This window comes from Leucopleurus acutus, assembly GCF_964270905.1.
Source record: "Leucopleurus acutus genome assembly, chromosome: 3".
NCBI classification, from domain to species: domain Eukaryota; kingdom Metazoa; phylum Chordata; class Mammalia; order Artiodactyla; family Delphinidae; genus Leucopleurus; species Leucopleurus acutus.
Window position 1 is genome coordinate 70,469,591 of NC_139145.1, and position 26,084 is coordinate 70,495,674.

At 38.4% G+C, this 26,084-nt stretch overlaps 1 protein-coding gene across 1 annotated transcript in view; it reads right to left on the bottom strand.

Annotated features, from left to right (window-relative positions):
* CCDC192 (coiled-coil domain containing 192) overlaps positions 1–26,084 on the bottom strand; it is a gene marked incomplete at its 5' end in the record, with an annotated part of 196,370 nt that overhangs the window by 9,449 nt on the left and 160,837 nt on the right. The window lies entirely within an intron of this gene.

The following is a 26,084-nucleotide window of genomic DNA, read 5'->3' on the forward strand; positions in this document are numbered from 1 at the left end:
GTGAAGGACCGTTTCCAAGCTCCACACTGCCTCTGGAAGCACCATGGGCACTAGGTGGTGGACATGTCTGCTGAATTCTTGCAGAAAAAAAGTATTTTACTGACGAATATGACCTTCTCTCTGTAGTCACCACATCCTCCACAGTCTGGAAAATCCACAAACTGTAACCTAACTCAGGCAAGAACAGATCTCTGAGGGACATATTAGAACTTCTTTCCCTCCTGGCATCATGAGAGGGCAAACTTGAAATTAGTTCACTGTGTAGAAAATGAAGGGATGCTGTACTTCCTGATGATGTGAGCTCATAAAAGTGAGCTTTTCCCCAAAGCTCTGGGGGTTTAAATTGCGAACTAGATACTACCTCAGCATCCATCATTACGGGAATGATTAAATGGATTAGGACAAATCCATAATACTGAGTAACCTTCACTTGGAAGTGTATTTTTACTTTGACTATTTAAAACATACAAAAAATTACAAGGAAATTATAATAGCAATACCATATCATCACTGAACACAGTCTAATGATGATAATATTTCCACATTTTTAGTTTTTTGTATATATTTGATATATGTATATATATATGTCCATAAGATTTCTCCTCTTACTATAAATACATTATATATTAATCTAAAACCTGGGATAACCATTCTCATTCTCAGTCTTCTCCCTTTTGAAAAGGTAAATTCTGAAAACAGATTTTGGTATATGTGGGTTTACCTTGGCAATAAAAATGTTTAAAAAAAAAAATGGTTTTCCAAGTTGGCACCTGGCAAGCCCTGTCAATATGGAGAATCCAGGGCCTCACTGCTGAAATTCTGCTCAGGTGAATCTAGGAGGATGTCTGGGAATCTATATTTTTATGAAGCTCCCTGGGTAATTCTGATGATCAGCTGGTTTTCGCACTTGAATTTCTGCTGACCTACAGTAGACGTGGTGAACAAAGCTTTTGGTGAAATCCTAAGAGGCAGGCCCAGGAGTCCCCTAGGCAAGCCCCTTCTTGACAAGGCTGCTGTGCACACAGCTAGAGGAGAGAGGTCACGTCTGATGTGCTCTTTGTGTCGCTCCCTGTTTACCCGAAAGGGCTCTGCCTGCAAATGTAACTAGCTGACCCAATGCATCCGTGGTCCTCACAGCCCTGTTCCTCCTCTAATTGTCTTAAATCTCATCTTGCCAGTTCTAACGTGGCTAAATTATCTCCAGAATACCCAGAGAAAATGGTGAGTGTTTGGGAGTTTTTGTTTTTGCTTCTGTTTCCCAGGGCGTGGATGGATCCATTTCCTCAAAAGCTGATGTGGAGAGGAGTCTCTCTTTTCCTTCCCATGAGGAGTGACTCAGAGGAAGGGAAGGGAAGGGAAGGGAAGGGAAGGGAAGGGAGAGATCAAACCTTGGGGTGGAAGCATGGCGACCCCCAGCTTCCATACGTGTTTAATAGCCATCATGGCCATATAGGGAGCAAGTGAACCCCTCTGCAGATCTGAATCCAGGGTTTTCTTCTTGGAGCTTGCTGGAGTCGTGACATGTCCAAGAAAACTGATAAGAACATTGTCGCAGAAAGACATGTGAATACCTTGGCTCTAGCTTGGGAGGTGAGGGAGAGTTATTTGTATGGGAAAGCAAGTGAGGACGTCTCAAAGATGGTGCCACAAAATGAATATAGGCTGGGACAGGATGGAGGGGGGAACACCCAGTGGCCAGAAATTGCTGGGTGGGCAGAATGTAATGCTGTGTTCCACCTCCTACCTACACCAGTAGGGCAAGGGTTTTACTAGGGTGAGGGTAGGACAGCATAAGTTAACTTACTCCATCACTCCCTTTCGGTGCATGGTTCCTTCCCACCCACTTCAGGGTCTCAGATCACAGCAGACTGTTCTACAGAGGGGTTCTTTGATAAGACACATGAGCATTGTCAGCATAACAGTGCACCTGAGTTATGCCAAGAGGAAATCAATCTAAGCAGAAGAAAGGTGTTTTGGAATCTCTCTCACCTCTTCCTATGAGCAGACCTGAAGTCCCCTCCCATAGGTCTGGCTCCTCAGAAGATAATAATGGATGAACACAATGACGGACAGCCTGGACAGAGGCTGAAAGGTAAATATGGCTCCTGGTAGGGAAACAGAAAATTCAAGGGAACGGGAGACCCAGGAGTTTGGGAGAAAGGAAGAAAAGGAAGAGACAATAGATGAAGGACAATTTCTATGCTTATCTGAAGTGGAATCCATATGGATTCTTCTGAAGTGAATCCATATGGACTGAAAGTCACTTGGAGGAATAAAATAAGGCTGATTTCCATCATTTGAACCACGTGTTGCACTAGAGTGACCAGCAGTGAGACTTTCCTGCTTTTCTTCTTGGGTGCACAGGGGTTATATGAGCCTAAGTCCTTATCAAATGAGGAATGCCAATTTACTTTGTTTGTGTTAATTTTCAAAAGATAATATAGTTTCTGGTGTTGTATGGCATTGAGAAATAAAATGATGCTGTAGTAATAATAGTATTGGCAAGGTTATTTTTTGCTAATGAAAATTAGCTGTGGAGAGAGATGGGATAAAGGAGTCGTCATTTTTGTTGACCAGGACTTTGCTTGTGTAAACTCTGTAGGGGAACGGGGTTTGTGGAGAGGAGGCAGAAGTTATTTTAGTGTCCCTGACTTGACACTGCCATTACATGTCTGTGACAACAGGACCCTTGGGTGCAGTCATTTTCCTATGCAAAATTTTGAGCGACTTGTACAGCTCTGCTTCACAACACACAGCTCTCTTTCTTCCCACTCACCTTGCCCCTCATTTTCTTCCTTTTGATTGATTAGCCCTGGGATGACTGTGATGCCACCATTGAATTTTTCCAGTCCCCTAGATACAGTGCTAGGTCTGGACTCAGTACTTCTTGACTGGAGTTAAGGAATCTATGCAAAAGGTGTAACAAATTGCAAAAAAAAAATACTACAGTGGCAAAGACTCTCTCCTTGACCAAACTTTAGTCAGGCTCCTCTGGGCCGTTTTCTTGACTAGACGTCATCCTTGAGCCTTGTCCTCAAGAGTCCAGTTGTAGCAAGACTCCTGCTAAGTTACTTTAGCAAGAATCTCCCATCCTTGGTATCTGATCACCCTCAATTTCTGATCCAATTCCTTATCCTCCTCCACCCCAGGTGATATCTGGTGAGTAATGAGAAAAATCTATGCATTATCGGAGGCCCAGAAGCTGCTTAGCCAGGGGACTTGGATTTCAACTAAGGGAAACTCAGCGTTCCCAAATGGATAGAGGTCTGGATTCCAGGCCCTCCCGTATCCTATGGAATCGTATGCCATTGTTAGTCCCCCTTCCTTGTCAATGTTAACTTTTTACTGGCTCCAAGCGATTAGCATTTAAATGTAACTCAGTTGCTACCATCTTAGAAAGGAAATAAAATCTTTTTACTACTTGAAGCCTCTGCAGCTGTTGCTCTACCACTGTATTACCCCCTTCACAGATACATCTCTTGGAAAGCTTGTCTATACTGTGACTCCCTTTCCACATACCTGCCTCACGTTAGCGCATTAAAAGCACTCTAGCTTTTGCTTTTAATGACATTACTAAGCTAGGATTTGCTGAAGTTACTAATGTCACTGAATCCGGTGGACTTGCTTCAGTGTTCATCTTGAATGACCTCTGAACACTTGCCACTGTTGACAGCCCCCCTTAAAGCACTCTTCACTTGACTTCTATAATATGATGCTATGTTTTCCTCCAAACTTTCTGAATACTCCTTTGGTCTCATTCTGTGGGCTTCTCCTCAGAGCAATTACTGCAGGGAGATCCTTACATTCCTGGTCTTAAACTTTCTTCTTTCTCTCTATAGATAATTTCATTTACTCCTGTGGCCATGGTTGTAATCTGTTTGTGTGAACGATGCCCAAATGACCAATGCTAGGTCACCCATGAGCTCTGGACCTTAGACTCCTCTCTTGAGATATCTCATAAACATCTCAGATAAAATATGTCCCCAGCTGAACTCAGTATCTAACGTATAAAACTGATCTCCTTCCTAGCTGAGTAAAATGGCATCACCATGCATCTACTTGCTAAGGACAGAAACCTGAGAGTTACTTTAGATTTCTCCTTTACTCCCATCCTCTTCCATCCATCTTGTCACAAAGTCCTGTAGATTCAAACCTCTAAAGAATGCTTAACTCTGTCTAATTGTCTCCATACCCATGAGGTCAGGCAAGATGCTCCTGCAACATCTTTCACCTCTGTGGCCTTATAATTCTTACTCAAAAATTATTTTTTATATCTCTGTGAGGTACTATTTTATCAAGGACTTTTCCAAACTCCACTATTTGCCCCTCAGGTTTAGTCCTTTATGGCCAAAAGGAACTAACAAGCTGCTGGGGACAGCTTATCAGGTGATACATAGGGGCTTTAGAGTGGTACACCTGAGCACTTGGACATTTATTGCTGGAATCTACGGGGTCCAATTAAGAAGAGACCAAGTGAAAAGTGCGTTTTAGGGAACGAACCATGAAAGTGGTTTAAGTGCATGAGAAGCAATAGTAGAATTGAAATGGGTAAGAAAATATCAAAGGAGGGAGGCCCTTGTACCCTTGAGAGGAATAACAGAAACAAATACTGCTTATCAGTCTTACCTCCTATACAAGTAATTGTACCTACCTTTATTTTTATTAACTTTTTCTTTCACTTTTATTTTGTGCAATTGGTGTTAGTTTAAATTTCACAGAAAGTAGACAATAGTAAGTTATTAACAGTTAACGGTACCTGACTCAGGGATGGGTGGGGACCAGACGTGCCTCTGTTAAGTTAAACTGGCAGCATAAAAATGCCCTGTTCCTGAGGACAGCCTGTGGAGCATGATTCTTTCAATTCCACCTCCCAGTGGAATGCCATTCCAATTTTATCAGCTTGATTTTATTTTTTTGAAATTTCAAGATGTAATTTCATCTTGAAATTACAAAAGATAATTCAAAAGCGTTGGAGAAATTCCCCAAGAGGGAACTCAAACAAGCTGTTCTTTATTTAGGAAATCTTCTGATATTTCGTGCAAATTCATAGATGTTTTCTCATTAGTCACCTATGCTGTCATGTAAATTATATGCCTTGAGAACATGATCAAAGCTAATGGTAAAGGAGTTATTTTCAGGTTGGGCTTAAGTCCAAGACACTTTAGAGAAGCACAAAAAATTGTCTAGGAGACTAGTGAAACACTTAGCAAAATGCTTCCATCCTGATACTAGGAAATTTTGTATATATTTTGGATGTATTGTACATATAATTTGGAAAAATAATATTTATAATTTTTAGAGATGTCAAAGAACTTCCATAACTATGGTTTCACTTTTTTCTTTTTTCCATAGCCCCCTCCTCCATACTTGTAAGAGAAGGAAAAGGGGCGAGGGGAAGGGAAGTGAGGAGAGAATGAACATTTATAGAGCACTTACTTTATGTCATTTTACTAAGCACTTGTTTAGCAATCATAACAAAGCAGAGTAAATCTTTATGTTTTGTTTCTGTTATTATGACTGATGCCACTAGAATCCTTATATAGGACCAGATCTGAAATATGCAGGCCACTTTCCGATTTCATCACTCCCCTCCCCCTCTGCTGTCAGGTATTCATGTAAATCCATGCACGCCTTGGCCCATTAGCATATCCTCCTGATCTGGGGTCACAACATATCCATAAGGGTCATTTTCTGAGCACTTCTCAATTGATTATGGAGTATTCCTGGCTTTACAAGAATAAAATAACAAGCCAGGTGTCTCATTCTTTTTTGTTTTCGTCTATTATTAATTTCTGATCAGAAAAATGCTAAGATAACAGGAATCCTAGGAATTGGCAGCAGGATTACCATTAAGACTTGTGGGCATTTGTTCTGGCCACTTTCCAAGATGACCCTCCCAGTGTCTCTAGGTTCTAACCACCTGGATAAACAAATGCTTAGTGACACGTTCATTTTCAGCAGGCCAAGTTCTCATTTTGTCTCTGGTTTAAGATATAGAAATTATTTAAATTTAATCTGTATTATGTATTATTTGGTAACTTCTGTTCTTTAAACCACTTAAAGTGAACCTTCAAATGAGAAAGTGTGCCTAAAATTGTAAACGTTTCTGTTTTTCCAAAGACTCAGATTGGATTTAGTCAATCGTGTAAGGTGATTTTTACTTGAGATTAGCTTCAAAGAATCAATATCGTCTGTGAATATATCAGTCAGGGTGAGTTCAGCTTGGAATAACAGGACATGTGACTCGCAGCAACTTAGACAATGGGGAGTTTATTATTGCAGTGAAGTCTGGGGAATTCCAAAGTTAGCTCATTCTGTGGCTCACAGAAGCCAGGTTGGCTTCTCCTAGATTCTCTTGTTTCTCCCTCCTATTTGCAAGGTGGCTGTTCTTTACAGGGCATTGTCTAGAAGTTGGAAGACAAAGGAAAGTCTTGTCTTTTTAAGAGTTCAGAAATCTTCCATGATGCCCGCTGCAGATTTACCTTATGTGTCTCTGTCTATGATCATATCACATTCCCAAAGCAGCCCTTGATGCAGAAATAGAATCCCCATTATTGGTTAAGACTAATAAACCTTAACATTTTAGGGTGGGTGGGGAGGACCTTTGAAACACATTATCTACCTAATTACTAATAAAACTGGGATTCCATTAAGAAGGAAGAATAGCGTTTTTTTTTTTTTTTTTTTTTTGGTGTGTGTAGGTGACTAATAGTGTCTGCCATAGTGAATTAAATTGTTATACAAAATGCCAATAGTAGTGTGGCATTCAGTACTATTTTTATTGCAAAAAACCTGAAAGCCCAACTCTAACTGGCTTACGTAATAGAAGGAATGTATTGAGATAGGACTAGTTTCAGGCAAGACTAGTAGTCCCAGGAATGTAACTGGAGATCTTTTGGCCTCTCTGCTTTTTCTTTATAATGTCAGCTTCTTCCTAAGCCTGGTAGTATTCTGGTAGCCAGATGATTGCCACTGTCTTCCAGGGATAAACCTCCTTCTGTCTAATGTCAAAGAGAGCGTCTACCTGTATCAACACAGAAAAGTAGGAGGATTTTCTTTCCCATAAGCCTCAGCAAATATCCCTCACTGGCTCATATTTAATTACAAAAATCTCATCTCTGAACCAGTGGGTGGGCTATACAATTGACTTTTAATCTTATAACATTGTAATGCATTTAAAGCAACACAATTTATGACAGTGATTTTCTGACAGAAGTGAAAGGAAGTGAGGCAGACCAGCAGATGAATGAATGAATAATGAAGAAATAAAGACCTTTCCCAATTATTATGAGTTTCATATTGCAGCTATTTCCCTAGCAAGAGTTCCAATAAATTAAATAATCATTGTCTGGAAGACAGCTTAAAATAAAGCAAATCATAAAAATCAGATTTATAGGAAACATCTAGTAATAGCCACACCGGTATTAAAATTCTAGCAGAATAAGAAACTGGTTGTTTTGGATGGAATTTATTGGTTTTGAAAAAGATGAAGAAGTTATGCACGGTGACATTTTGATATTGGGGAAATTGAGTTAATTATTTTTTGGCTAAAGAACTCATGTAGAATTAGTTTAGGTTCGCATTTGGCTTGGACAGAAATAGTCACAGAAGTAGAGAACAAACTTATGGTTACCAAGGTTGAGGGGGGGCAGTGGGAGGAACTGGGAGACTGGGGTTGACATGTATACTCTACTATGTATAAACTAGAGAACTAATGAGAGCCTGCTGTACAGCACAGGGAACTCAGTGCTCTGTGGTGACCTAAATGGGAAGGCAATCTAAAAAAGAGAGGATACGTGTATACGTATAACTGATTCACTTTGCTGTACAGCAGAAACTAACACGACATTGTAAAGCAACTGTACTCCAATAGTATAAATAAATAAACAAGTAATAAATAAAAATACCCCTCCCCCCAAAAAAACCCATATTTGGCTTTGATATTTGTTTATCATTTGAAGAGACTTTTAAAATCTAAATAAATAAGAAGAAATCTTTTTAGTGGCATGTACTTTTTAGCACACAGTGATGTTTAATGCCAGGAATGTCAACATTTCTGAAATGTCTACTATATACATCACAGACTAGAAAAAATATATATTCGTACATTCTAAAATATACCCTTGGATAAATTAATAGTGTGTAAGAGCCAAAAAGTGAATTTTATGATTCAGCATGGAAAGAGAGGGCAGCTCCCAAAAGATGCACAGGGAGGGAGGGAAGGCTCAGGGCCTACACTACTTGGGTGGCCACTGCAATAATTTCCTAAAATCTTGGACAAATCAGCCTCTCTGTGTGTCAGCCTCTTCATTTATAAAACAAAAATGTCAGCCTATATAATCAATGAAAAACTTTCCTGACTCTAGGATTCTATGATTGTATTAGGGACTTTGGACTTCTGGGCATATATTCTAAACTATTTGGGGACTTAATGTGTTGTTAGTTTACAAGTTGGTGTTTAAGTTTCTTAAACCTGGTATAACAGCCCATTCTACATCTATATTCCTCGGTAGTGGGTACATGGTAAGTGTTAGATCTTGTTGCATGAAATTGGAGGCGACGATGGTGATTATGACTCAATCTTCTTTGGCAGATGAATGGTAGGAGTGAATGGCTTATTTAGTATCTCCCTCCTTAATTAGTAGCCCCCCAAACTACTTGTCAATCTTTTCTTATAGGGAAACAGCCAAAGGGTGAGCAGAAATAACTTGGGTAATACTTCTTTAGTTTTTTTCAGCTTCCTGGAATTTATGAACCCTATTGATGAAACCACAAAGTTACATATTTACATATGAATATGAGTCTCCCATATGGGGGAAATAAGAAAGATGCCAAGGAAGAATTTCAATTAAAATTGAAAAATAAGCTCTTAAAAATGATTCTGTGTTAATGGCTGGTTTAATAAATGTTTGTAAAGCCAATAGGACAGCTTAAATCTTCAAATTATCATCTCACGGCAGGGATGGTATAGGAGTGCAGGCGTGTGTATCTCTGCATGTGTACGCACATGTCTGTGTGGTCCAAGAATATCCAGAGAAGAAGTAGATAATGTGAAACAGAAAGAAATAGGGTAAATGACTACTATTCAATGGGGAGTCCTTTGTCTGGACTTACCCCACCTGAAAGCTGCACTCTCTGTCAAGATAGCCCATCTGGCCCCTGCAGTACAGAATAGATAGAAGTACAGAGGGACAAAGGAAGAGAAGGAAGGAGAGAGGGAGATCTAGTACGGCACCATGGCAGAGGAAAAGCTATAAGAATGAGGACTTATGGGTAATTTTGCAGAGGATGCTTTGGAAAAAAGTGACTCTCTAAAGTCCCAGCACTGTCCTATACAGTAGCAGAGTAGAATCTGCTATAGAACCTCAATGAAATAAACTTTGTGCTTTGAGAGAGAACTTTGAACAACTGCAGATAGACAGACTGAGAATTCTCTGTGTGAGTACAGAAGCCCTGAAAAAAGTGATTCTACCATTTAAGTCTGAAGCTAGAACAGTGCAAGACATAGGAGAATCCTGTGGAGCCATGGCAATGGTGCAAAATATGGCCAGGGCCAGGAAGGAATTGTTTTTTCATCCACAAATTCCTTAATGAATAGGATTGAAAATTAATAAAAGAAACTGAACAGTTTGCTCAAGGTAAATTTAGAAAACTGTATATAGTATGGCTTATAGGATGGTTTCTGGCACTTCCAATCTTTTCATCTTTACAAAGTTCTGAGTCAAGGAACTCTTCAGATGTTGTCAGAGACAGGCATGGAAACCAGGTGGAAGCACCTGACTGTAGCAATCCAGTATTTGGAGCGGTGAAACTGGATAGGCAGCACCATTTCCCAAGTGCTGCTTGTGTGAGGCCTGATGCTATCTGGATGTGTCACACATTCCATGTGCATATGTACACTGTAAATACGTATACGTATCAGCGTGGCCAGGAGTCAGTGGAGCCCAGCTAAAATAATATCTACATTCGACCAAATGCAAAGTGGTTTACCTCCCATCCATTAATGCTATACTTTTATATAAAAACCAATCAACATAAAGTTTTGATCACATTAAAAATTATAATGAATTAACATCAATGAAGAGAAAAATGTAAATAAATGGAATAACACAAGTTATCATTTTTGAGTGGGATTCATTTGGTTTGGGGGGGGTTTGGAGATTTGAACTCATTGATTCATCTAAGAAAGTACCTATTAGACACAAACCTCTAAGATAGGCCTTAGGGATAAAACAGTGACTAGAAATCCGTCTCTACCTTCAAGGAAAAATGTAATTGCTCAATTCCTCTTACATTACTCACAGTAAACTTGTTTGTGTCAGTAATCTGTTAATTGACTCAGTTTCAAGATAAAGAATTACAAATGCCCTAATACAAAAGACATTTCAGGATGAAAGCAAGCATCTTGAGAAATATTATAGTAACTTTAAATGTAAAATACACCCCTTAGTTTCCTACAGGTGAGAGGAATGTGAATAGAATGATATATAAGAACTGTCTTCTTTGTGTAGAATATAAAACTGTAGTACAAATATTCAGGGAAGGGAGCAATCTGTGTTCAAATTAGGGCGCCTCTGATCATTTGCTCTGTGTGCTGTGCAGGGTTACTTAAACTTTCTGTACTTCAGTTTCTTCATTTGTAACTAGGCCTGTCAGTACATCAACACAGTATCTCATAGAATTATAAGAGACTTATGTGGGTTAATTCATGTTGAAATCTTAGAATAATGCCTGGCACATGTGCAAGAAATGTTAACTATCATTATTAATGTCTACCTACTGTTTCTAATCACATTCCCCAAATCAAAGTTCACCATCTTCCTGTAAATCACTTGATGTTTCTATTTAGCAGAATGGTCAAGTAGAAGTTTTCATTTGTACAGTTTCACAATCCCATAGCTCTATTTCCAAAATCCTAAAAGCTCTGGAAAATGAAAGTTTTTCCTAGCTCACCCGGTGGCAAAATCTCATCTGACCTGATCTGAATTCACCTGGCATCAAAATCTGATCGGAACTGATAGGAAGCTATTTATAGTATTTATACATCCCATTCAGTGTAAATATTAATATATTTGAGTACGAATATTATCCCCACCCCTGTTGGAATTACCTTTCAGATTTGAAAAATTCTGCATTCTGAAACATATTTGGCCCCCAAGTTTCAGATAAGAAATTATAGAGCTGTACTAGTGAGGACAGAGAGAGTAGAAGAAATTTCCATCTCTGGCTCTGTAAGGCAAGATTTATTAAGTGAGGATGTGAGTTTCTCCAATTATAAACATCTTGGACCAATCAGCTCTCCAGATCTGAAAAAATGTGAAACTCGTTTCCTCCATGATATTCATTATCACCAGATCAATCTTCCCTCCTACTTATTATATCTGCTATAATTTCCAAGGAGCAGTTATTTTGGTTTGGGAACATTTATCAAGATACGTAATTCTATCCCTCCTCCAATTATTTTAATTTCTTACCCCTCTTTCCCATTCTCTATCCACATTCATACATATACACCATCAGATAGAGGTCAAAACAAACTCAAATTTTTGGGTGTGGGTATATGTCCCCTCAGCCCCTTTCCTGGTTGCCTTTTCCATTTTCCTCCACCTGGGATTAAGTCAAGCAGTCATGAAGGATGTGTCCTGCCAAGCCTCTTAACTCCATTTTGCCCTCCAGCACATGTACTATTATGAGTGAGCCACTGGTTGGAAGAACTGTCTAGTCTTTAGGCAATTTTGTCTGGTTTTGTCCCCGAAAGTTGAGAGCAGATCCCAATCTAAAAGGCCTATCCTTGTTAACAGATCTTAAGATCTCCAGAGTTTTCCAGGAGAAAATTCTTCTAAGGCTCCTTCCTCTCTTTCTCCAGGGAGTCTGAAGTCATGTGTTTTAAAATTCTCCAAAATAGACTTAATCTCCACATCAGATTTAACCACAATAACTACAGCTGGGTTTAAAAATCTGCCCCCCCCCTCACATTACTAACAGAAAGCAGCAGTCTAGCTAGAAGTGAACCTGAAAACCTCTTTTCCAGTGCACTCACGATGTTTTCTTTCCCTTTTGTGGTCAAGGAGGACTCAAGATGTAGAACTACTTCGTTACTAAGGAGGCCAACAGTAAAGAGGCAAATGCAGGTTTATAAAGATATTAATCCAAACAAGTGGAACATTCATGCCCCAATGAGGCAGAGACCCAAAGGAAAATGGTAAAGAGGCATCTGCATTTGAATTCTCCCTGGGCCATTTACTCATTGTGTGTCCTACTTTAACTTCTTTGGGCTTCATTTTCTTGATCAGTAGCATAGGCACCATAATATTTGCTTTTGCAGAACTACCCCAGGTCACAGAAGAAAATTACTGAATGGGATTCAAGTTTATATCTGTTTGACTCTAAAAACACTGATCTTGTCCTTGCATCATGCGGTCCTTAGAAAGTTCATGTGTAAAACAGAACACTCCCTCTGCTGCTAAACAACCATGGCTAGCTGTCAATACAGCATGAGAGGGCGTTTGGACTGTTTAACTTTTGATGATGGAACCTGGTATTGATCAGGGCTACAAGCAGAGCATAGTGTTAACTCAGTGTTAAATCTAAAAGACTACCTTGACCTAAGTAACAGGGTGTCAACAGGTGGGGCAATCTGCAGCTGGCTGTGGTTCTTCTGTGGTAGAAGGTAAACCTGGTTACAGGGTAGCATGTAGCAAACCTTAGGAAGTCCCACTGAAAGCATCTGGAGCTCATTGAGAGCTGAACAGAAGAGGAAAAACTATAGCAGAAATTTCAGTTGCATACAAAAATCTAAACAGAGAGTGGAGGGTCCCTCCTCCAGAGCAATCCTGGGTGTCTCAGATATGATGGCTCCAAGGAATACTTCCTTATCACCAAAAGGAATCCATTTAAGACAAGAGACTGACTGCCCGCATCCCTTTCAAGAAGATTTTCATTACCTAGGAGCTAGTTTTCTCCCCTGGTTTCTGTAAAGGCAGAAGCCCTTGGCTTCCTGGGATACTTAAGCTTCAAAAGCCCTTTGGTATAACCTTTAATCACCACACTTAAAAAGTTAACAACAGGGTCCTACTGTACAGCACAGGGAACTATATTCAATATCCTGTGATAAACCATAATGGAAAAGAATTTTAAAAAGAATGTATATATATATATATATGTATAACTGAATCACTTTGCTATACAGCAGAAATTAACACAACATTGTAAATCAACTATACTTCAATTAAGAAAAAGAAAACAGTAAAATATCACTTCTCTTTTTCCTAAACCCAGGAACATGTTCACGCTGGAGATAACAGGAAAACAGCTTTATAAGCCATTGTTGTATGCTGTTAATGAGGGTGTGCAATTTATGCTTTGAATGGGGGCTCCCGGAAGAACAGCCTGAAGACACCGTCTCAGGTCAGTGACATTTCCTGCTGGATATTGTTTGCTGACAAAAACTTTTTTTTGGTGAGAGGTTGAGGTGGTGGGTGTGTAACTAAGTGGGTATAGGTCTTAAACTAATGGGTGAAGGGCTCGAAATAAGGTAAGAATAGGGAACTGTGGTATTCATTCCCTCCCTCTTTCTCAGTTTTACTGTATGTTGTCACATCCCTTCTGTGGACCATGAAGAAAAATATGCTCCCTCTATATCTCTATTTCTATCAATAAATACATATAAATTATGGAGCACACCAACTGACTGAGAGGAATACATTATGTTCTGTTTTAGTTCCCCGTGATCAAGTTATAGGAGAGGGTATCGTTTTAGGGTCCATTTCGACTATAAGTAAGCAGTAACACGTCCAGAATCACGAGGACCTCCCAAATTTATACAGTAGCAGCAGGTTTTCGACAGCCATCAGCACACTGTGGATTATTGTTAGTATTTGCCCGTCTAAATCTCTGACCCCTCCTCTGGCCTGTGAACTCCTTGGGGACTGAGGCAGGGTGTCACCTGATTTCTGATCTCCAGGGTTTGCACCATTACGTGGCCCACAGTGGTGCTCCACAATGTTGGGACTCTTGGCAGTGCTGTCGGTCTCAGGGTATGCCTTGTGAAATTTAAGAAAGTGATCTCTGCTCTTGGATCTGATGATTGGACTGACCGTGGAGGGACATTGCTGGGAGCTATTTTGTGTTCTTAGTGGATGATGCGCCATATACAGCTTAAAGGTCACATTTTACATAAAAATAAATATTCCAGTTGACTAATAAGTCACTGAGAGCAAGTTTGTTTGTGTCTAATAAAATTACATAATGCAGGAAGCTACAGGAAACTCACATTCTGCCTGTCTCCATTTTCCAGCTAAATTAGACTCCGAGAAAAGAAATAGGCGTCTCTCTCACAGCCTGCCACTTTTAAACAACCTCAAAGGTCTATTCCCTATGGGTCAAACTTTGGCAGAATACTGCTATTAGCCTGTGCATGGGGTCATGTGAAATACTCTGATCTGGACAGTCAGTGGTCCACCGTTTACTATTGGATACCACCTTTCTTATGGCTCCTGCATGGGAAAAGAACCCCCCAGGTTTAATGCAAATGGGAAAACAATGGGAATGGTTGGAGGTCCTGCATACAACTATTTAAACGGCATATTTATTCAGTTCTGAACAATGACTAGCACAACCCTGGGGGTTTATTATTGTCTGGATTTCCCTATCGCACACCCAACCATTCACAAGCACAGCTGGAAGTTTCCTTTTATATTACCTCATTCTACATCGATCACTCTCTAATAAAGATGGATACACTAACCATCAAACCTGAGAAGTGTAGAGCATTGGTTTCATTTGAACATGAGTTCTTTGTGATTATTTAGGAAGCCTGTATAAAGTGCTGCCACCCATTCTTGCCTGTTGAACTTTTGCATTTTCTATTTAGTGAGCATGCCAAGGGTTTCTGGGGATCCACTACACAGTGACCCAGTTTAAAGGCAGTTAGAGGATTTTGTAATACATCACCTGGAAAGCCATAAAGGCACATATCATTTTGCAGATGTACAAACAAGATAGGAAGGGTCTATCTAGCCCGTAACCTCAGGCAGAAGATGCAGATCTGAGATCACTTTGAAGCTTTGGAGACTCAGGAAGATCAACTTTTCTTTGTAACACATTCTGATTATTTTCATCTTCTTATAGGCACTCCCTCTGGTTTGTCTAAGTTTGACATGTCTCTTTCATGCAGGCACTTGACTTGGCAGACACAGAGGAAATGAGGAAACTGTGCCAAATTAAAATGAACACATTTTGAAAATACTGCAATTGGATCCTAATATTGATGCTTTTTCATAGGAGAGGCAATAAAAAACATCTTAGAGCTGAATTGCGATTCTGGTCTTCTCTGAGAAGTAAAAAAGTACATATAAACCATTCTATCAGGTTTTGAACTTTTCTATTTCTCTATCTTGACCAGAAAACTTAAAAAGATAAAAGATGTCATTTACCAGTTCAGTAAATTTCAGTGCATCACTGTCTTAGGTACTTTACAACTAAAACTTAAAACAAACAAAAACCTTCTCTTTATTAGAAAGAGACCAGGTGTCAGAAAATAGGAGTGCTGCTTCTAATTCTTTCATTAACTAGCCAGCAACAATGGACAAATTGTTTAACATTACAGTTTTATAGCTGTTGAGATTGGGACCATCATATACTAAGGGCACAAAAGACTGCAAATTAGGTAGCAAATTTAAAAGTTGCAAATGTTAAAAATAGAAAAAAAATGTTTCCTAAATGCAATCCATTTCAAAGCACATGTTTATCCAAATCTAGTGTGGCATACCTCAAAATTTAACTGACTTCTTTTTATTGGTCTCCTTTTTTCTCTTGGTAGCAGGGGGGAAAGGTGAACTTGAACTTGCCCACATAGGGTGACTACGTCCTTGCAGTTTAAAACAGTAACTTCTCAATCCCAACCGGATTTAGGTTAGTCAGCTCTGGGGTCTTTTCACCCACCTTCTCCTATAATTTTCCATGATAAGTTCATTAAGAAGTTCATACACCATACTGCTAGGGTTTGGCAGAAAGATGCCTGGTACTTGTGTGGTCCCCTGTGGTCAGTACTGTCCCAAGGTTTGCCTGTGTTCTTTGCTGATGGTGTCTGTTGAGCTCTGGCTGTTTTCACCTGCTTTTTAGATGTTGCTCTGGAACTGCACACGGAAGGCCCTGGTTTCTGACATAGCCCATCTTCTCTAGGTTTTCATGCCATCTCCTCGTCCCAACCCTAGACCTCTTCAGGTCTCAGCTTTTGCCCCTACCCTCTACCCTAGGACACACACTGACTTGCATATCTCCTTGATGGTATGTATGTGTGACACCTGGGAACCAGAAGTGCTCCTGCTTCTGGCCAGCCAGCATGGGCTATTTCGAAGGGCAAACTCGTCAGGCTCTATGTGGTAAAGTGGTGAATTAGCCCACAATTTAACTGGGTGTTTATACCACTGCCCATTGCTTCCTCCCAGAGGTTTGACCTTGTCTCTGTCTTGACAGACCTTTTCTCTCTTTTTCTTCTTTGCCTCCTCCTCCCAGCAATATTAAGGAATTAGGTTTTGTTTTTGTTTTGCATCAAATTGCATGATCTCCCTTCCTTCTCTATAACGCAATCTAGGGCCACTTCTCCAAGGTTGGGTTTTTGATATACACTATAGGTTGAATAATAATAAATTTCCACTTTTGTAGATAGAAAATGGTTAAATATTAGAAATTTCATGTGATTCAACCTATAAAAAATATGATTTTGAGAGTCTGAAAAAATTATTATTCTTCCTTATCAAAGCCTGATTTTCAGAACTATTATCTCCCTATAGAACTTAGAAATCTCAGTTTGAATGCCAAAGTTAAACAATTATTCTTTGTACTATATAATTGCTACTCTGCCCTATCCTGAGGAGTAACCCTCAGTCTCAAAGCCTATACTTAATGGCAAAAGGAAATTCATGGGAGAAATAAAAATAAAACTAAATTGCTGAGGTTAGAAATTATATCAGAGGGTGTTTCAAAACATTATTTTTCTACCACTGCAAAAATTCAGATCAGAAACTGATGTGATAGTTCTAAGTTTTCACTGAGAAAGTGATATGATAGCACTAATGCACCTATATTTTATCAGGAAGAAGTGATGCTGAAATTTATTTCTGACCTAATTTAATTGAAGTTTGTATTGTGTTTTGGGAAAGTGAAAGATGGGACAAGAATGACTGGTAATGTAGTTTTAAGAATAATATTCCATTATACTTCTATAAATATTAAGATTAAGAAAACTCTTCATTATAAACTTTATTTCATTTAGTTCATGGTAAAAACATCTCTTAAGTTTTTAATGGAGAAACTGGTTTGGCCCAAGTTAAAGCGCTGTTAAGTTACATGACCAGGGGAAATGACTAGGCTTAGACTGTTAGTATGTTTTGAGTATTTCCCTCCTCAAAATAATCATCCATCCTGGGAAAGAACCATAAAGTCGTGTGTCCCAGAGCTGAATAAGCTGTGAGATATGGACAGTCAGCGTCTATATAAGATGAGGCATCCTGTGGTGTGACTCTTCTAAAGGAGAGCAAAATTATGGCATTAAACCACTCTGAGTTGTGATTCTCTTCTGAGAAAGCACCAACCTTGAGTAGACAATAATCTGCACTCCTTCACAACTATACTTCCTATTTATTACAACCCGATTACCCTGTCTGCAGAGTTTTACACCGTTCCTATTGTGTCTAGAAAGGCAGAATGCTGAAGGTTACTGAACCAAATATCAGGCTTGTCACTTTATATGAATTCAACTGATTATGAAAGGGCTAAGCATTCTTAAAAATTTTCTTGGTTGTGCCATTTAGAGAAGTGTCACCACCAAAGATTCTTGGTGATTTCATTGTTCATGTTGTGTCTACTAGTTTCAGCTGCTGGCGGTATACTTAATGGAAACTTAAAACCTCTTGAAATAAAATTGAGGTAAAATTTTTAATTACTTGAAATAGCTGATTAAGATAAAGTCAGTTTAAGGTAAAAAAGTGAAATAGTTGTCAGACTTTAACATCTATCTGTATCAGTCTCTTAAGAAAGTAAATAGTTAAAAGGTTTTGTCATATACCTAAAAATACTGTGATACACTGAATTATAATGGCTAAAAAATTATAATATGCAAAAATTTTTTTCAATGTAAATTTCTTGGGATAAATTAATAATCTAAATCTGAGGTCTCAAGTTAGGTAAAATACTTCAATTTGTTCTAAAGGAGAAAATTTGAAAAAAATTTGCCCTTAAATGAATTATTTTTATTTATTTTTTTGTGTTGCTTTAAAAGGATTAAAATGACTGCAAACTTGTGGGCTAGTTGGACTTTGTTCTTGGTATGATTCCTCTTGTAAGTCGTAGTTCAGACATTTCCAAATTCAAAAGGGATGGCACATTAAAATAAAAAGGCAGTGGTAGGGCTTCTCAGTAGTAAAACGATGTGATTTTTTCCAAAACTACTACATCCCTTAGGATGGCTATTATGAAATCAAAGAAGAAACACCCCTAAAATCTGAGAAAGTATTACACCAAATGTTGGCAAGGGTATGGAGGGAGAAATTGGAACCTTTGCACATTGCCTGGTGAGAATGGAAGATGGTGCAGTTTCTGTGCAAAACACTATGGCAATTCCTCAAAAAGTGAAACATTAAATTACCAAATAGCCAAAATGAGGAAACAACCCTAATGTCTATGGACAGATGAATGGCTAAACAAAATGTGGTGTATACATACAATGGAATATTACTCAGTTTTAAAAATGAAGGAAATTGATAACATGCTATGATATGGATGAATCTTGAAGATACAGTATTATGCTTAGTGAAATAAGCCAGTCACAAAAGAACAAATATTGTGTGATTGCATTGTAGGAGGTACTTAAATTAGTCAAATTTGTAGGGACAGAAAATAGAATAGTTGTTACTGAGGGCTAGAGGAGAGGAGTTATTGTTTAGTGGGTACAGAGTTTCAGTTTGGGATGAGGGGAAAGTTCTGGAGATAGACAGTGGTGATGATGGTTGTATAACAGTGTGAAAGTATGTAATGCCACCAAACTGTACATATGAAAATGGTTAAAATGGTGAATTTTGTGTTTTGTATATTTTGCCACAATAAATAGATGGTATTTTTGATCATGTAAATCTAGCTCGCCCCTAGCAAAATAGCTGCTTTCTACCTACACTTATATTTGCTCTCACATATTATCTCTCTCCCATTGGCTAGTGAAATAAATTATTTAATTTTTGTGGTCCTCAGTTTTCTCTTCCATCAATGGAGAAGGGAAATTGGGCAATCTGTAGCTCTACTCGAGCTGTTATTATCACCTTGGATGATTAGATGGAAAATATTACGTCATTACTCTATTTAAAATAGACTATGCTTTTGGTTTACTTTTTTGCATTCCAGTTCTCTAAGGAAAGGTTTACAGACTGTGAGTTTACTTTTCCTTGTCTCTTGTACCTTTTGATGGCCATAAGAAGACTGTTTTACTAAGGTTCATTAATATCTTGGCAAATGTCTTAAATGTGAAATATTGATAGAAAAGTACAATTTTCATCATAGAACTACATTTCTATCTTATAAGCTTGAAATGAAAGCATAATATCTGCATTATCATTACCTGTTCATGGCAGAAAACTGAAAAATTATTTATTAATAAAATGCAAAACTTGTTTTTATTTTCTAAATTAAAATTCATCATTGTATGATATAAACAGCAGAAATGAAAGGAATAGTCATTTATATAATATTGAATCTTTCCTCAAGTGCTATATAAAATTACATATCTGTCAATTGCATGTACAGGGAAATTGAGGCATGGAAGAAATAATTTAATAGGTTAATAAGAGAGGGTTAGAAAGTAGTTTCTTTGTTAAACTTGATAGCTTGGATTCTTTGCCTCTTGGGATAGTCTTATTCTAAGCAAGTGCACTAGTCAGGATAGACTTTGTTAGGCTACAGAAACAATTAAACCTGGAAATTTCAGTAGTCTAAAACATAAAAATTTATCTTTCACTCATACAAAATCTGTTGTTAAGTCCAGTGGTTCTGCAGGCAGCTCCTCCCCAGCAGAGTCTCAGGGATCCAGGATGTTTGCGTCTTGTGACACCACCATCGCAGCACGAGCCTTGCAGTTCTCCCAGGCAGAGAACAAAAGAGCTGGGGGGAAGGTGTGCAGGGGCATTTTGTTGTATCTGTCTGGGACTTTACATATGTTACTTAAGCTCATAATCCATTGACAAGAGAAAATGATATTGACCCTACCTAACTGCACAGAGGCCAGGAGTGATACATCTGTATTCAGTGAGCATTAAATGTCTCTGCCAAAATGAGGTTCTTTGGTCTGAGCTGTTCCAAATGGTCTGAACTGATCATGTCCTGAGAATTGAGACCACACGATGTAAGATAGTGCCAAAATAGCTGCTCCATTAGTTTTCTATTGCTGCTCTAATGAATTACCACAGATGCAGCTTAAACAACATGCATTTACTCTCTTACAATTCTGTAGGTCAGAAGTCCACCATAAATCTCACCAGGCTAAAATCAAGATGAGGGCAGGGCTACATTCCTTCTGGATGCTTTAGATCCATTTCTTGCCTTTTCTATTTTCCACAGTCTGCCCACATTCCTTGGCTCCTGGTTTCCTTCCTCTGTCTCTACCTTCAAAGCAATAATGTTGCATTTCTCCCTTCACTCATGATCACAGCTTCTGACCACAGCCAGGCAAGGTTCTCCACTTTTAAGGACTCCTGCGATCACATTAGGTCCGCTTGAATAATCCGGGATGCTCTCCCCATCTCAGGGTCCTTAACATTAAATTCATCTGCAAAGTCTCTTTTTCTACGTAAGGTAACATATTCACAGGTTCCTGGGTTTAGGATGAGGGCATTTAGGTGGGGGTCATTATTCTACCTATCATAGCTACTGTTTATCATGATGAAATTCACTCATTTACATTTGATATTAATAACTAGCTGTCTCCTTAGAACAAAACAGGTTTCTTTTTTGTTGGCATTGTTTATTTATGTTTTTTGCTCCTTTTTTTGTGAGGGTTCTGCTACTCTATTTCTTAATTGAAATATAGTTGATGTACAATATTGTGTTAGTTTCAGATGTACTACATAGTGATTTGACACTTGCATGTATTATGAAATGACCTCCAGGATAAGTCTAGTAACTATGTGTCCCTATACAAAGTTATTACAATATTATTGACCATATTCCTATGCTGTATATTACATCCTCATACAAAACAGTTTTCAATAGAAGTTTCTGTTTCTTTGGATTTTATTTCTTTTAAAAACTATTGGTTTATAATTTGGTCACATAAGACCAAATTTGAGATCAAGTTTTCAGCATTTCTGTTTGTAGTGGACAGCTATTTTTTTGTCTGTTTCTGTCAGGTAGTCCTATTCTTAGCAATACTATTCCAATTTTGTTTGGGTAATCTTCCATTTTGGCTCTCAGGCTATATGACTTGGGTGCAGCTGACCTTACTCAAGGCTCTACTGGTGCCGTATGAACCAAGCATGCCCATCCACAACTTGACATCACCCAATCACAATGATTCATTCAAAAAATTCCAAGACAGTGAACTGCAGAACTTAGGTGAGATTGCTCTAAGAGTTCTTATCCCACTGGGGTTGCAAAGAGTGTACAGTGTAAGTGTGGAACCACTGGTGTCCTTCTCAATCTAGCAAGGGAAATAACATGCCTAAGAATGAACTCACTGTGGAGGAAAGCAGGGCTGGAAGACAAGAGACAGAGTCCTGGCTCCCACTGACATTATTCAAGCATCTAGAACTAGTCGTGCCTCAGATGTTTATTACAGAAGTCTATATATCCTCTTTTTTGTTTAAGCAAGTTTAATTTGTGTTCCTGACATTTGCAATCACATAAGTCTCGACTGATAGGGGCGATAAAGTTAAATAGTGGTAATAAGTTCACATGCTCTAGAACAACCTCTGGTAAGTAAGATTTTTGACCCACACACTGAAATCAATCACTGAAGCACTAGGCTACTTCGTTGGCTTGACCTGCCCAGAATAACTGGTGTCATCATTTATAAAAATACCGCTGCTGATTGCCCAGTAGATTATTCCCTCTGTGATGTCACATAAACTCAGAGAATTGTCTATAGCTATGGCAGGCAGCAATCTGTGCAGGGTGTTGAATGCTCTGCTGAAGACCAGTCCAACAATGGATACATCACTTGACTTTCACTGCCAAGTATGGTATATGTTTCATGAATGCATACAGATAGGAGGTATGTGAAAACTGGGGGTGATGATATAGTAAGGAACATTTGTGAAAGTTAATTGAAGAGCATTTAATAAACTGTTTGAATGAGGACAGGAAGTATTTTTTTAACAAGCATGCTGTGACTGTCAGGACCGAGATCCAAGAATGGAAAAAACTGTTTTATAGCTTCTGCTGTTATGTTCTCTTTAGATTATTTAGTTATTATTGTTAAAGATTTATATTCTTCAACAATTATTCTCTTATATATACAATTTATTCATCATTTTGGGATCCCCTAGTAATAAAATTTGAAAGATCTTATTAAAATAGCGGAACACAAAATATAATATTTTGATCATAAAAATATGTATGTGTGTAAATATATTTATGTAGAAAGAGAGCTGATATGAAAAAACATTTTGTTGGGGCAATAGGGTGGTTAATTTTTAATCTTGCTTAAAATTTTGGTTAATATTATTAATAAAATATTTGTTAGGTACTATATTTTTGGTAGAGATAACCAGCTATGTGTAAGAATGTTTGTCAATCTATGATCTGATCATGTGGATGTATGTAGCAGTTTCATTGTGGGTCATTGACTTAAAGTAGACTATTGTTAATTTTCAAGCATTTTTCCCCTGACTTCTGTTTCCCAAGGGTCAGAATTAACATAGTCTTGGGAAACTGTCCTAGTTTCGCCTCTTAAATTCCCTAACGACTTCTAGCAGCCTCAGAAGAGGTGATATAAAGATATATTGTATTGATTCCTTTGTTCAGCCATCAAACAAGGACAGAGCTTTGGGAATCAGTTCTTGGACTGCTTGCTGACAGCTCTTTGGTGCACTTAGAGAGACAGGCCATAAGCTTCCCCCAAGTTCCGAGAGACTGAAAGTAGCCACCTGCCATATTAGAGTTGCTCCATTTCTAACTTGAAGTTTTTTCTGAACTGAAGAAAATTAAGCAGAAGAGTTTTCCAGAAACATTTGTTAGCAAGTCTGATTTTTCAGAGGCTGCTGGTCCTCCCTCATCACAAAACCCAGGAGGCTCTCAATCAGGGGTTGAAAATACAAGTTCCTACATGGGCCAGTCAGGTGAATGTGAGTGAGTGAAGGGGGCTAGCAAGGATTGTAGTGAACTCTGACACTCAGTCCCCATGGAAAGGAGGTGGCCACACAGCTGGAGCCATTTCTCACTGTGCATGAAACCAGCCCTGTGCACAAAAAAACCAAAAATCTGAAAATTGCTTGGAAGCTTGTTAAACCTGTGAATTCCAGGGCCACCCCAGATATTCCAATTCATCTGATCTGGGGTAGGCTCAGGATTCTGAATTTGTGTCTCCCATCCAAAGTAATTTTGATACAGAAGATCCCAGCATCATTCTTTAAAAAAACACTCGTAAAAGATAGTGAATGAATGATCGGACAGAACTTTTCAGGCTTTAACTGGTAGCTGGTGAAAGGGATCAGAAAATGTCACCCCAAAATATGGTGCTTTGGCTTATTGATTATTTTGAGCTGAAGGGAACTGAGAAACAGATGCAGGAAGGGCTCTCTACCCTTCCCCTTTCTGCCTAAAAGCAAAAAGCATAAATTTCCCGTGAGAAAGGTGCCCTCCCTGTACCACTCTTATCACTGGAGACAGGGAGTTGATGCTGAGATGAATCTGTACCAACAAACCTTACTAAATGACCCTTATCTTCCATTCATTTCCCCCATATATTTACCTTCCAACAATTTATCAACTCTAAAAAGCCCAACCCCTTCGTTCAAATGGTATATAAGCTCTCAGGCCTAGCCAGTTCTTTGAGGTTTTCACCTCTTTCCTGTAAAGCTCCTGTGTCATGTAAAAATATTAACATCAAATACATGTGTATGCTTTTTTTCCTGTTAATTTGTCCTTTGAAGGTTTAATTTGCAGGCTCTAGGAGCTGAACATAAGAGTATAGAGCAAAAACTTTTGCTTCCCTATACTAGTATTCACCTATCTGAGGAGTAAATTATCTGCCAGGTCCCTGACCACCTTATCTAAACCATTTAAGACCATTATCTATATGTGGCGCAACACTGAGGCTCCGAATCCCTGGGCAAGATGTGTGTGAAGACAGAGGTCGGGGAAAACGGAAGGTTTTGTGGTTTTGCTGGACTAAGACTAGGGATGGTGCCTGGTTAATGCTGCTTACTTGAGACTTTGGCCTTAGAGCAGGAATGTGCTCCAAGGACCTTTATAAAAAGAATACCTTGAGGGAATTTCACAGATTTTTATCCTGCCCACCCTGCTACTCTTATTTGTACCTCATTTCACTTGACATGTTTTCATGTTGAGAAAACAAGGATACTCATGTCTCCTTTGACTCTCTGTTGTTGACCAACTGGTCCTGAATGTAGACTACTTAGTCGGTTTGACGAAGCTTATAAATATGATATTAAGGAAATGATAAAAATTAGAACAAAATCAAGGGCCAAAATAGGAAGGAAGCACATGATCTGGGCTATGGTAGGTAGGTCAGTAAGGGACTAAGTTAAAATAGGATTGGGATGTTGCAATAGCTGCAGGGTGGTGGGGTTTGAGGTGAACCAGTAGCAATATGCATGGAATGGGGACAGATAAAGGAAAAGAAGGCCTGACTGATTTAAAGCATAGAGGAAGATTCTTGGAGGTAATGTTCTTCCCCTAAGCTTTCTCTGCAGCAGAAAAACAACCTTCTTCTCTTCTCTCAGTCCTTCAGTAATTATTTAAGTATTTTTGGTTTAATTTTAATTGTGTTTGCTTTTCATATCTAAATAATAACTCTTCAATTTTCTTTATTAATTTTCAGGCTACTTCTATTTGTTCACTTTTCTAATCAGTCAAGTTCATAGGGAATATAATTTACGAGATGCCCATTACCTCACATACATATTTTTGTCATTAGCAAATATTCTTACTAATCAGTAGTAAAAATACAAATGGGAGATAGTCTTGATAATAACCTCCTAAGCATTCCTTCTTTGGCCTAGGTTTATCCAAAATAACTGCAGAACACTGATGACTATTCATGCCATCATGATTTTTGGATTGACTGATTTTTGCCGTGTGAATCAGAATTCTTTTTCATGTCATTACCTAGCAATATTATGATTTAACAAAACAGTTTAATTTCTTGAGGAATATTTCAATGAAATAACATGGAATGAGTTTCTTTACCTAAGCTTCATGGAAGAAAGGAACACAGTTTTTTTTGTTTACTGCAAGTAGATGCTCAATTTTATTGTGGGGAATACAACTGATTGTAATTTAAGCCATGTCTCATTGTTTAGACTATTTTACATTTCTGCTTAAAAAATAATTTCTAAATACTTAAACTTTTTAAAAACCAAATTGTGTTTTCTCTGGGGAAAACAAGATTTATTCTGAACCCAGAATTTAAAGTCTTTTTCCTCAAATCTGTCCTTTTCCAGAAGAGACTATTATTTAGTAAGACTTGAGCTACAAAGTAATATCAATTTTATATAGCACTGCTTTAATTTAACAATGATCTTAAAGGAAACCTAATTGAATATAAGAGTTTGGGCTGCCCCTCTTACTTGTTAGTTAATCCTGTAGGAAGCCAGGCAATTCTGTCCATGATGTCATGGCTCAGGAACCTTGTCAATTTATCTGAGTCATAGGTGCATTTGTGAGAATGTTTTATAATATTTAATGTGTTTTTTTTCTTTTGTTTTCCTGAGTCCAAAAATCCTTTGATCTAGTCTACTGTAAGCATTTGTCTGACTCAGAAGAAACTGGAATTTGTTACAAAAAATTCGCAACAGGCTATAATTAGTGTTTGACCTTCAAAATTGGGTCATGCAAGCAAGCCACTTGTGGCTGACAGT